The sequence below is a fragment of the Rhipicephalus microplus genome, unplaced genomic scaffold, assembly GCF_043290135.1.
Source record: "Rhipicephalus microplus isolate Deutch F79 unplaced genomic scaffold, USDA_Rmic scaffold_49, whole genome shotgun sequence".
In the NCBI taxonomy this organism is placed as follows: domain Eukaryota; kingdom Metazoa; phylum Arthropoda; class Arachnida; order Ixodida; family Ixodidae; genus Rhipicephalus; species Rhipicephalus microplus.
Genome location: NW_027464622.1, coordinates 1,878,003 through 1,892,299, shown reverse-complemented (window position 1 = coordinate 1,892,299; position 14,297 = coordinate 1,878,003).

Below are 14,297 nucleotides of genomic sequence, written 5' to 3'. Positions count from 1 at the left end.
TACTGAGGCTTAAAGATTATTTCACTCAGATGTTTTCGTTGATAAGGCCTCAATTAAAAGGCAATCATTTCGGCCGCAATTAGCAAGGCCATGAAAAGTGTGGAGCTATTGAATGTGATTCTGATTACATTGATACTAACTATTTATCATCATATTATTAGGGACTAATTAACATGGTTTTACTTAGCATGCTCAAGAATAATGTTGCGTTAAGTAGCATAGCTCAGTTAGTTCATCAACTAGCATGTTTCAGTTATCCCGGTTCTAGCTTTACGTAGCTTAATCAGCATGGTCTTCATTTGTTGTGGCATAATTACCTCGGTCATACCCTGGCTTGGTGTAATCAGCTTTGTAATAGGATGTCCCGGCCTCACTAGCCAAGTACACCACCCAGTGAAATAGCTAATAAGCCGGCCGCACGTGCTCGGGTGCTAGCAGGCGATGACAACAAAGACGACGAGCACCGGCCGAGCAGCGCGCTGACCATAATAATTAACAGGCTGACCATAATAATTAACACGTGGCCTCGGGTTTAGCTGCGGTCGTGATGTTGTAAGGCGCTCGGCCGAAACAAATCTCGGAGGCTACCGTGCTAATTATTCTAAAGCAGACTTAATACAGCCAATAAAAACTTCAAAATAAATTTAAGCATCCCGTTCCTTTAAAAAACTACCGTCACAATAAGTTTTTGACGCATTCATTATATGGGTGCACTTCTGCACTCAGTGGAATGACTGACAAATGAAAGGAGATGCTTCTGGTTATAAAACACCACCCAACTGTGTCGGCCGTCCTTGACACGATGACTGATTTTACCGTAACCAATAAAACGCAGCACGCTGAGGGGTGGATTTGACTTTTTCTTACTGTTGGCTCGTTCATAAGGGGCTGTCACCAGACCTAGGGTTATATCCCGAGTTTCGTGAAACTCAGGCGAAACTAGGCTGATCCTGCATAACGCTCCTGTAGCCATTTTTATCAATGCTGCTATCACGCGCTCCGCACTGTCTTTATGCTATGGCCGCCGCAGAACGGGCTTGAAGCACACTTGTCTACCCGATTCGCAAATTTCACAGATTGTGGCGTCGCCATGCGGCATCCGTCGTAACTGTCGTTTGGGGGATGCCCATGCAGCCAGCCCATGCCATCATTCATTCGGCCTCACTTTGGCGGCTCGCTGAAGCTTTATACTTTGTCGCTGGCAATTTCAACTGCAATTATTGTGAAGTCAGACAGTTCCTGCGAGTCGTAGTAGCATTCATTTACTCTTTATTGTTTGCTTGCTGAGCTAGAAAAATCACAAAGTATGTTCGACGCCGCTGTGCAGAAGCCGTGCAGCAAAGGCCAGGTTTCCTGCTTTGCACAAGCAAGGGCGCTTGGTCTTCCCCGGCCGTGACACGAGCAGCGTTCACAAAGCTGTACACCACAGCAGACGATGTGCCCGGCGTTCGAAACTTCTTTTCTGTAAATATACGCCGCACACGCGTTTCTCAACACGCAGTGTGGGATATAATATATGCTAGAGTCAACAACCTTCTCAGCAAAGCCTTGACAACACGGTGGCTGCAGCCAAAAATATTACACAGGTACCTCGACACACTGGTGTCCAAGGGCACACTGGTGACGGCTGCCGGTGCACTGGCTGCACGATCCCCCAAACGACAGCCATGTTCGGCTTACACCAGTGTGCTCTCTATGTGGCGAAAGTTGCAAATAAGCTCGGGCCATCCTGCACTGCACCTCATGTCATCAATTCATTTAACAATGAGGCGGCGTTTAGTATGCGATACAGTGTATGACGCTGCCGTAGTTGTGGGTGATTACCTGTGTCGATCTGGTAGCATACAGCTGGTGTTCAACCTCGAAAAGCGCTGTGACTATCGAAAGTTGGGAGAAATTTGTCAAGGATACCTAAAGGCTCACACCGTTGTTGAAGGTTAAGGCCGTCGTCGATGACGTGGTTGAGCATGTCGCCAGTCAAAGGTACAGTAAGGCGACTACAGAGGAAGGCGTTGACCTATGATAATCCACAGGGAGCGTCCAACGTAGTTATAGTTTCAAAAGCTTACATTGAGTCGATACGTTTACCTCGCTGCTACCTAATCGGGAATGGGAATGGATTACGCACAGACACGTTGGTCGCACCGACTTGTAGAGTTAACAGGGTGGTGTGGACCGATGAAAAGTGGCGATGAACGAAAGCAGCGCCACGCGTCAAGAATGTAATGGCGTTGGAGGCAGCGGAGCATCATAGGCATCTTTCAATTACTGCACCTAGTTGGAGTGACTTTGCTTAGTTATCAGGGTAAATACGTGTGTACGCCCTTCATTTCGGTGCATGCTTGCGTTCGTGGGATATTAACAGGTTTAATGATGTATTAGACAGAACAGCGAACATCATTGTTTGACCTCTCTGCCTCACGCCGCTCCCACCACTAACTTGGACACTTTTTAGAGCCTTTTTTCTTCTCGTTACACGTCGTCAATAATGCCCATGCTCTTTACTGCAGCAATGAGTTCACCTCACAGCTTTACAAATGTGACATAAATGTATTTATACAAACGTGCATGTCACATGTTTTAACCCATATGTGCCCAGTGTCCTACATGTATGACGCTTTTTTAATGTGCGCAAACATCTCTATTTTTTAAATGAACAGTAGCGCCACCCTACAATGCTTCAAACAAGCACCTGCCTTGATGTGCGCAAGCCTACACTGAGCTTGCCCTTCGTTTTGCCGCGTGGTGGACTCCACTCTCCGTCCGAGCACACACGCTGTACGGAAGACGCCATGAAGCCGAGGAAAAAGTAAGTACCGACAAATTATTCACTGTTGAAAAACTTCAATAATGTGTCGACCGCCTCATAAGAGTATGTATATTAACTAGGCTCAGTAGTGTTGTTCAAAATGCAGGAAGTGATAAGTTACAATGCGCTAAACCTAGCCGTCCTATATTTAGGACACTGGGCAAATTAGGCGTCATGGGGCGGTGTAAGTGCCCAAAAGCAACCGCTACGTAGTTTCACGATGTGGGTAAGCACAATAATGACGATAGTGCTTTTTTCACGCAAGGCTTGTGGACATGTTACGCCATCTGGTGTATGAAGGACGAGTTGTTGTTATCTGCGGGTATTTTGAAAAGGATGTGATAATACCCTTGTGTTCGCGGTTTTTTTTTTTTCGCCACACTGCATTAATCCCGCCTCTTTCTCTACAATAATACAAAAAAATGCACTAGCTAACATTTACACTGAGTAGATATTATGAATTCGACCTGATCATGTTTTATGATTTTTTTGCAGGGAGGGAATACCGTGTCCGGTGTTTTATGCGGAAACAGCGCCACGAAGAATTCTGAACGATGTGTTAGACCCTGTTGATGCTGGTGGCAGCGGGCCCTCCACACTGGCAATATTACCGCCGGACAATTTCGCAGCCACAGCGACTGACAAAAAAAGCGGGGATGAAAATGACACTGACATGGCTCGCTTGCCTGGAAGCGTCCTTCGAGCGGAAATTGTTGGCCTGGACAATGCATCAAGTGACAATGACGAGGGTGAGCCAGCCAAAAAGGTCGCAAAATCCAGCGCAAACTGGGACAAGAGAGACTTGAAGACAAAGCCACCTCAAAGTGAGTGGTTGGCAGAGGAACAGGATGAAAGTTTCCTCACTCCCGCAGATGCATTCGAGAAATTCTTTGATGGCGACGTCATCGCTCTTCTCGTGAAGGAAACTAACCGATATACCGAACAAAAAAATCGGAGCCTAGGAGTGACAGAAGAAGAAATGAAGTTTGTCATAGGCATGCTTCTTCTTAGCGGGTACGTGCCTGTACCTCGCCGGAGAATGTTGTGGGAAATTTCTGAAGACTGCCACAACGAACTTGTTGCGAACTCCATGAGGCGTAACCGTTTCAAAGCAATATTTTCGAATCTGCATGTTGCCGACAACAACAACCTGCCTCTGGATGACAGATTTGCCAAGAAGCGGCCATTATTCAAGCTTGTGAATCAGAAGTTTCTTTTGTACGCACCACTTCCAGAATGCTACAGCATCGACGAAAGCATGTGTGAATATTTCGGAAAGCACGGGTGTAAACAGTTCTTGAAAGGAAAACCAATCCGATTTGGATACAAGCTGTGGTGCCTGTGCACACCTCTCGGCTACTTGTTGTCAACTGAGCCCTACCAAGGAAAATATGGCGTGGCCCCTGAAAGCAAAAATGACCTTTGTCTCGGAGGTTCCATTGTGGTGGACATGGTTGGCAGGCTCGAGTCTAAAACTGACCTTTGTTTTCACGAGTTTTTTGACAATTTTTTCACGAGCTTGAAGCTTGTTCGAAAACTCACCACTTTGGGCGTGAAGTCCACTGGAACTTTCCGTGAAAACTGGATTGAAAAATGTCCACTTCCAGCACAAAAGAGTATGAAAGGTAAAGAACGCGACACATACGATTACAGAGTGGACAGTGAGAGTGAAGTAATTGTGTGCCGTTGAGTGGACAATAGTGTAGTTACTATTGTTTCAAATGCACATGGAGCAGAGCCAGTGCAGCAGGTGAAACGATATTCTAGAGAAAAAAAGGCAAAAGTTGCGGTAAACCAGCCGTTATTGATTGCTAAATACAATGTAAACATGGGAGGTGTAGACAGAATGGACCAAAACATCTCAAAATACCAGACGGCCATCAGAGGAAAAAAGTGGTACTCATCTCTGTTTACCTACCTTCTCGATGCATCCGTGAACAATACTTTGCAGCTGTATAAGCTGAAAAATGGGAACATCGAGCATCTTTGTTTTCGGAGGTCTATTGCTATGGCCTACCTGAAGAAATATGGATGCAAGCCCTCCCATGGAAAAGCCCGCCAGTCCGCCATTTAAGCAGTCAGTCGTTTTGACCGCACTGATCATATTGTTATTCCGCAAGCCAAGCAGACAAGGTGCGCTCATTGCCACGAAAAGACAACAACTCGTTGCGAGAAGTGCGACGTGGGTGTGCACGTGCAGTGCTTCAAGGTCTACCACACCCGCACATAGCACCCCTAAAGCCCAGTGTCCTACATGTAGGACGGCTTTGAAAATAGTGTTGCCTTGAAGTGAGTGTAAATAAAATAACCTGTACCTTTTGCTAAGAGTGCCAGTGTCCTCTTTGTAACAAAAAATATTTGTTTTTTCATGTTTTCTTAGTTTGGGCATATATGGGTTAAAGCACTATGCTTGGAATAGTATTTGGAGGAGAGAAAAAGAGTGAAAGAAGAGAGTGAAAAGACTGCAGCGAAATAAAATAGTTCTACTTCCTAGTAACGCTGCGTGACCGGTGCCACCAATGGTTATACAACGTGTAGACGATCACTATCTGGCGGTGTTGCGAGAAACCCTGCACTGACAAATAAATTACTTCAAGGGCGGAGTAATAAGCTTGTCTTCTAGCGTCCACCTATTCGGGGCTATTTTTGCTCCGGCTCGTGGGAGGAATTGCGTGGCGCACCCGCAGAACTTTTAAAAAATATTTCACTCCGACCGACCGAAACGATTGCGCAGCTCCACCGAAGTACTTTTTAATGGCATTTTCCTCCGGCTGGCCGTACTGATTACGTGGCACCTCCAGAGCATTTTTTGCGGATTTTTCACTCCGGCTATCCAGAGCTTTTATATGGTACCTCCAGAGTATTTTAAGAATGTACTTACTTCGTCCGCACAGAATTTCAGTAAGGCGCACCATTACTTTTTTGAAGTGTTTGCTTCTCTGTTTATTGTATGCTGATCGTTTCACACATTGGTAAATAAAAGAAGTTCCGATTCTCATGCAAGCAGTGCAGAGTTACTGTGTATTCCTTTCCAGAGAGATAGCAGATGAAATTCAAAAAAACACTTGCGTTCTTGATTTATTCAAAATCAGCTGTCATTTCTGGATGATTACCCAGCATTTCGGAAAAGAAGACGAGAACAAACAAACATGCAAAAGAGCCACCGAAAACAAAACACAATAGGACAGATCCCTTGAAATCAAGAGCTCTCAAGTTTAAAGCACAGAGCTTCAAACTGAAGCCCATAATGCTGCGAAACGATGTACGACAAACGAAGAAAGGGCGGCCACCGGGAACAATTATTCACCATCCCCGGAGGATCATCTATCAGATTTGTTGACGACGCAAAAGTTGAGCTGATTGCTACCCGCATAATTTAGCCAAAAATTATATTTATACATGAGAAGTGTAAATCCGCGACAGGCACGGAAAGTGAGAACACTGAAGCCACGGACACTCAATGAATCCTATACAGTCTGTGAGTATATGAGAAGAAATAGCTCCTAAACTGACCACACAAACACACACGCACACGCGCAAAGACAGGACGAGTGTTCAATATCAAGGAGCACATCGTATGTAATCTGGTGCGAAACAGCCGCAACGTGATAAAAACACTTCATGACGCGAACAAAGTTCAAAACTGGCCAAAGCTTTCTACAAATTTCTAAATTATTAGCTCTACCTTTGCCTAAACATACAAAAGCAATTTTTGACTCCCCTTTCCTTTTCATAGAAGCGTCGAGCGCCCCACGAGTTGTTCCGCCAAGCAACTCCTCTTCTTCTTTTTTTTTTTGCATTCCTCATCTCTAGTACCGTCAGTATCTCCCCTCTTTTTATTTTTCTGAAAACACCACGTCTCACGAAGAGTCCAGCATACTTCTAAATTATATCTCAGATACCACTTATCCAACCAAACTAATTTTTTCACAGGTATGAGTGCGTGTATGCGTTCTAAAAGTCTGTACCAAGCATAATACCCTACCTCAATTACATCAATATTTGTAAAGAATACCAATTATTTATTTATTCAAGTTTTATTAGTTCAGCTTACATATTCTATCAAAATATTTTAACGCAATGGTAGACTTCGACGCGGCGTTTAATGATATTAAAAGCGGATAACTGTTACAGTTTACGTGTACTGACAAGACCAGAAATATCGTTTACCCAGATAGCTTTACCATAACAAATATTTACGCTTGATAAAATTAACCTAAAGGTATGATATTTTCTATTGTTGCATATCTATTTAGTGTTCCCAGTGTAACAGCGACTTGATTCAATTTATCGAAGTTATTATGGCGTAAACTCAGTGCAAAAACGAATGAGTACAAGAAAGTGAACAATCACAAGTGCTTGTGCTCTTCACGCTTTTTACGCTACATTTACGACATAATGGATCTGTACAAACTCGCTCACCTCTCCGTTTTGCTTTACCAAACTTATGTTATGAAAAAAAAAACACGTACTCCAAACAACGCATGATCGTAATTCCGCTGATTGTTCACTGACGTCTTGAGAAATTAGCCTAATATTGATAACATGTTTGGTTTATCAACCCAACATTATCCAATCTTGGCACTACCTGACAAGAATAACGTTAGGTAATTCAAGGAGAGCTCACTCACCATTTTCGTATCACCAGCAACCACCATGTCCCTCAACACTAGGGAAATCGTAATGTTTCGTTCGCTGCCAATAACCATCACACGATTACCGTTCACACAAATTCTTTTTGTCATTGATAAGCTTCGTGGCTGCTTGTTGCTTGTGATATCCAGGTGTTCAGAACAATTTCCTTTGCTCCAACGCGGCCGAACGCTCCGAACGCTGTTGGTTTGTGGGGAACGGCCTCCTGGCGGCGAGGCTGCCTACGTCACTCCTCGAACAGCTAATAAATGCTGTTGAGCGATGAGCCGTTGCAATCGCGGAGCATCCAACGGAGCAAAGGCGATGTGTCGGAGCATTTCCGGAACAACCAAGGGAGCATATTCAGGGGATTGGCCCCATTTTCCTCTGGTTTCCTTCGTCTGGCACCCACCGGAGGAAAACAGTGCAAATCGAATGTATTTGCTCCGGTAAAATGTGGCTTGAGTGAGGCCACCGGAGCAGAGTAGACACCTCATTCCCCGATTCCTCCTAGCTGGGTATATTTTCGTTTTCAGTGTGCAGCGCACGCGGCTGAACCACAGCAGATCCCGGGGAGTGGAAAGACGAGGCAAGGAAAGCTAAGCTCTAAAGGGGTGCGGACACAAAAGTTTTCGCTTATCGTTTTTTTTTTTGCGTCAAATGACAAGCTAAGCTCCCGAGAGCGTAGAAAACGTACCAGTAAGCGTGAGTGCGCACTGGAATAATAATTACAGCATTCTTTTAAAAGCTAGTTTTGGTTCCTACTTTACCCTGATATTACGACATGGTATGAGAAGTGCCAATAAGCTGTAATGTGCGCTAGCGCAAGTTTTCATGACGTATCCTCGTCCGCGCGTCGCTCCTTCGATCATCTGCTGCGCGCCTCACGTGTGGCAACTTATTGGCAGGGACGCAAAAGGTTGGAATGGCATGACCTTTAAGGCACTGGTTCTTCGTCGACGATCCCAAGTCCGTCAGCAACTACATGTTGTGCGTGTACGCGTCCGGAGTGAAGGTCAGCGAAAAAAAGTAAACTCTGCTTGGTTGGCGTCCAATCTTCGGCCGCCTCGGCCGCGATGCATGAAGTCTACCCACGCTTCTCCCCACGCCGGATCAGACTGGAATCAATAGATTTTGCACCAAATGTCTCCCCTTTCACTGACGCAAGACAACTCACATGGCAAAATATTGTTACCAATAGGGCAAATTGAAATGAAACGATTGTTTTGCCCTCTGCTGTATTCGCGTGAATATGCTGTATTCGCGTGCACGTGCACTATTCCGGAATCCAGACTCCGGTTTTCAGAGCTGTCCGTATACAGGAGATTTGTATGGCAGAGTAAAGTCGTTCCCCCCCCCCCCCCCCACTTAAAAAAAAGGTGTCAGTACCCTTTTAAAAGTTTAAAGGATAAACCGGAAGCAGATGGTGCCGCATCGAACTGTTGAGACCAAAGGCCGCTTTCACGCGTGAACGAATAAACCTTTCCACTGAAGCCAGCTAGAATAATCAGGAGTTGCAAAGCAGCGAGCGTTGGGGAAGAAGGACGTCAGAGATATGAAGGAGCACGCAGCGCGCGGCAGGGCCGGGATGCAAAAGAGAGTGGAGCAACGTAAACAAGGAGGTGGTGGGCGCACTTTGATGATTTAACTGGTCGAGTTGGGGAAAAACATTTACTAAACAAGAGAGGTAGACTCGTGCAGGATCGCTACGTACCTAGTCCGGAAACCCATCGGTAGAAGCCGCAAGCCCGGAGCTCTTGACCGAGGCCTTTCGGGCCTGACGGCCTGAAAATTCAGCAGGGCCACCTCCCAATTCTTTTTGGTTGGGTTTGAGTAGATTATGAAATCTGACTTTTTTCTTGCAGGTGCCTGACTTTTTGTCTTGCAGGTGCCTGACTTTTGCAGAAATCTGACTTTTTTCTTGCAGACACCTCACCATAATACTGGCCCCAGCCAGTTATCGATTATTACTGGGCACAACGTTGTGTTTGTGTACAAGCGAAGCAGCACTCGGTCATTCGCTTTACGTAGTCCCTCTACTGGAGCTGGGAACTTGCGATGACTATTTTTATAATACGTTGTGATGTCTTTTGACGTCAACAGAATACTGCTTTGTGGTTAGAGGTCTTCAGGCGTGGAAAGTGGTGCCCTGTAAGCGAGTGTCTGGGCTGCCTCCTCAGCAGCTTTATTCTCTTGAAGGCCTTAATGACCCGGAGTCCTTAAGATACATTGGGGTATCGTATCTACATCCCTGAAATCGTATCGTATCTACATCCCTACTCTAAAGGAACTATCCATCGCTCACACTCCACCCTGATAATTTGGTCTTTTTAAAAAGTTTTCTTTACTTGCATTACTGCTACCCATAACATCATGTGAGCAAACATCCTGCTGACCTCTCCAGCAGTCTATCCTATTCTATTCTATATACCAGCTGTCGGCGACAACCACAGAGAAAAAGACACAGCACGTCGTCTGTCCGCTAGGGCCGCGGACGGCGCTGCGCAAACTTGAGGGACTAGAATGCCATAGAGACAACATACTCGAGGTTTTTTTTTTAGCATGACTGAGAAAATCAGAGATGTAAACAACGTGTTCGGATAAAAGATGAAGTTTAAACAACCTGTGCTTACTTGAAGTATATCGTTTTTTTAATTATGAATAATCTTTTCAAATAAAAAGCAAAATTTTTTGTTCAAACCCGGTTCGTCGTGGAGGTTTTTTCGACATAAGTTGTCGTTAAAGTAGTCGACAGGGCGGTTACTCGGAGCAGTTTAACAATATAAAAAGAGAATAGGACAACTGAAGAGGCCAACGGGACGGCTTTATGCTCTCCCTTAGTAAAGTACTTAATACTCTAAATCGTTAACTACTTTTTCTAAACACATACGGATGGCATTAAGGGACGGCCTGTAGCGCTCTCCCTTAGTAGAGCACATTACGTGCTCAAAATCGGTGTATTCGCAAAATTAGTTGATCGCGGCTGTAGAAAGGAACAGCGTATGGCTCTCCCACCATTATGTGACGTAACGGGGCCAGAAGCGGGGGTTGAGACGCTGAGCGCTCTCCCGACTGGCTATTGCGTCGTCCTTAATTAAATACGGGCAGTCCTACGTCGAAGTATTTATAAAGCCTGCGTGATTGTTCGCGCTGAACTTCAATTTCGGCGCCCTTGCTTCGGAAATATTTCAGGGGTGAAGAGCTCAATCAAACCATTTCGTTGCTTCCATCACGTGAACCCCCTTTGGACATCCTTGCCTTTCGTCGGACGTTTGCGTGCCGCCGGAGTTGACGTCAGCGGCCCGCGCGCGTAGGCGTCACTCATGTCACGACATAAGGTTCTGGCGCGGCGGGGAGCTTCTTCCCAGGGGTAGCATAGAGACTACGTGGCGTGGGCTGCTAGCCCGACGCACCCAGTGTCCGGCGGTGGTGACTGGCTCAGCGCCCTGGGACAGCGATACGCCAGCCCGGCTTCCGCGAAAGCACCTCACTCGCTGCCAAGCCTTCTCGCGCTTCTTCCCTGCGCCGTGACCCATTTTCTGGAGGCGAAAGCTGTCCGCCACTCGCGCTTCAGTGTCACTTTCGGGGCGGCTCATTATCTTCGCGGGCATCGGAGCTGTCGTGAGCACGGAGGCCACGAGCGACGATCGCGCACCTCACGTGTGACTCCCCCGTTCGTTCTTCGCCGTCGTCGCTCCTTTCGACTCCTGTTCCGGAAATACCGTGATCGCCACTTCGACGCACTCCCGTGAAATTGAATCTCGCTTTTAACAAGAACACCATGCTCTTAGAATGGCGGGGATGAATATTTGCTCATTTTATTCTCTGGCATTACATGGTTCCGTTATCGTCGCCGGTCAATCGAAGACGAGGCCTGTTGCATATCATGCACTACAGAACCGACGTGGAGCGCGAAATAGATTGGCCTCACTGTGCGCGTTGTTCCGATGGCTCGTTAGGTCTTATATGAAGATTCTTGTGGAACCGCACAAGGATTGAGCGTATTTATCATTTTTAGCCTAAATCTGTGTTACTACATTCGTTCCAATATAATGCATCTGCCATATGCGGGAATCAAACTCACGACCTCGATGCTAGCAGCGGAATATCTCAGCCTTCTAAGTAATCGCCGTTTCTTCTTTGGAAGGATCAGTGGAAAACGCAGCTTAAATCTGTTTACATTGAGTGGAGACGGGAAGTATGCAGCCATCAGCTAAACAAAACACTTGCAGTGCTCACCCAATGGTTTGTAAACTGTGCTGTATTAAGCTAATAAGCTCCGCCGCTGTCACATTACAAGCGGTTGACCCCGAAATCAGCGTGCAATCTCGAGACGTACAGCAGCTGTATATTTGCTGCAGCTTCAGTTCACAAATGAACTTATCTCAAAATAGGTCCTGCCATCAACTTCTCTCTCCCTTAATAGTTTGACTATCTACGACAAAAAATTATTCAAAGCGACAAGACTGCGGAACTATCGCTTAGGGCGGCAAAGTGCCATAATCCACTCTTGACGCCTTTGCTGCTCACTCTCTTTACAATGGCAACGGTATAATTTGACGGGCCGTTTTCAGATAGTCGTATTTATTTCTTTTTTTTTGTAGCAGCTTACAATGCAGCAGAAGTGCCTCCTTTCCAGCATGACGTCAAAAATGCAAAATCGAACCCCAAAGAAACACATTTTTACGTGCGCGACCAACCAAGTGTGGCCAAGCCGCGATACCGGAGATTTGTCGTCTCTCCGCTAGGGCCGCGGACGGCGCTGCGCAAACTTGAAGGCCTATAGAGACAACATTCTCGAGGGTCTGTTTTTAGCATGAATTGAGAAAAATCAGAGTTTCAAACAATGTGTTTGGATAAAAGATGAAGTTTAAACAAAGTGTTCTTTCTTGTGGTATCTTGTTTTTTTAGGTTATGAATAATCTTTTCGAATAAAAAGCAATACTTTTTGTGCCAACCAGGTTTGGTGTGGAGGTCTTTTTGCAATAAGTCGTCGTTAAAGTGGTCGATAGGGCAACAACTGAGAAACACATTCACAAGCAACCACGGGTGGCATTGAGGGACGGCCTGTAGTGCTCTCCCATAGTGGAGCACATGACGTGCTCAAAATCATAACTTGAGTTTACAAAAATAGTTGATCGCGGCCGTAGAGAGGCACAGCGTATGGCTCTCCCACCATTGTTGAGATGCATCATGGATGGATGGATATGGCTGTACCTTTAAATCGAGCGGTAGCTAGCGCCACCAAGCCACAATACTTAACGAACCAAAAACTAGATTTATTTTTCTTTTCGTTAAAATAGTGAGGTTGAGGATGCGTACTTTGCAGTGAAAGGTTTAATTTTCACTCGTGCCTTAACTTTCGCCGCTAATCAGATAACTTACGTCCAGTTAATTCTACCCGCTTTAGGTCTATTTTGCCCTCCCTGTCCCTAAACCCCAGTGCTTTGAAAAACTTTGCGCCATCAGCCTGAACTATAGGGTGAAGTCCTTAACAGAATATTATCAATTGTTCGGCAGTATTCCTTCTTCTCCACACGCACTGCATACCGTGTCTACCCCTTCGTATTTGGCCCGATATGTCTTGGTTCGCAATACTCCCGTCCTGGCCTCAAAGAGAACTACCCTGAGTATTATCATAGATCCTTTCCTTGGCAATTTCCTGCTTAAAAGTTCGATAGATCTCTAGTGCGGACTTTTTTTCCAGCTCAGCTGCCTTTTCTTCTTCGACCCTTTCTTTTTCTTCTTTTTCCTTCTGGGTGACCACTTCCGTAGTTCGGCGCCAGAAAGACCCATCTTCTCTCCAAGAGCGACTAACTTTTCGACATCCATTGTGTCTCGCAAATAAAACCTTGCCGTGTGCAAAAAATATCTGCCTGAATCAGTATATCAGAACACTCTCCTGCACTTGTTAACGAGAACACTGAGCAACACACAAATCGTTCGGATAGCACTATCTAGAACTCGAGGCTCTTTCTCACTACTTTGGACACACTGTGCACCAAAAGGTCTTGTCGCGGACGCCAGATTAATTGTCACGGGTCCCGTTAATTCGGGAGGCGATCGCCAGGCTAATTCCTAGGGCTGAAGTATCGGCCCCCCGAACCGCACCACGAAGGCGTGGACAATTTAGAAGTGGTCTTTTTTGGCGCGCCAGCGGACGCCGGCTGTGGCCTAAAGAACAAGTCAGAGCCGAGAGGTGATAACCAAAACAAAATTATATTCTCACTAATGGCAGATCAAAAACAATACACAAGTATGCACACTCCACAATAGTCGAGTACAATATGTCACCAGTCAAACAACGTACTACATAGTACAATCAGCCACACTCAAAACAATGGACTCAGACAAGAATACGCACTACAATGCAGTCGCATGCATTGAACAACCAAGACACTTAAAGACTAAAGAGATCTTTCTTTCTGAAGAGAAGTCTGGATAATACTCCTCCGAGAATCACTCACTCACGGCGTTGTTGTCGTTCCACTGCCCCCGAAGTTTCTCTTCCAGAAAACCTCTGTCGTCCCGCTGCCCCGAAGATTCTCTTCCAGGAAACCTCTGTCGTTCCGCTGCCCCCGAAGTTTCTCTTCCAGGAAACCTGACATCTTCATTTGGCCCCTCTCCAGGCTTCAAACTTCTTTGCCGGAAACACGTCCGCTTCACACCCGCAGCTGTTGCCACGCGTCTTCGCTCGATAGCGGTAGACACACGCTCTTGCCTGTAGCTCGAGCCTTCACCCCTCAGGTGGAAATCCTCTTCTTTTCCTGCTTTGTCCCTACGGACAAAACCTTCGCCGACTACACGGCGGAAACCCTACGCGCTCTGGCGCTAACTTCCGTCTTCTCCTCACCTC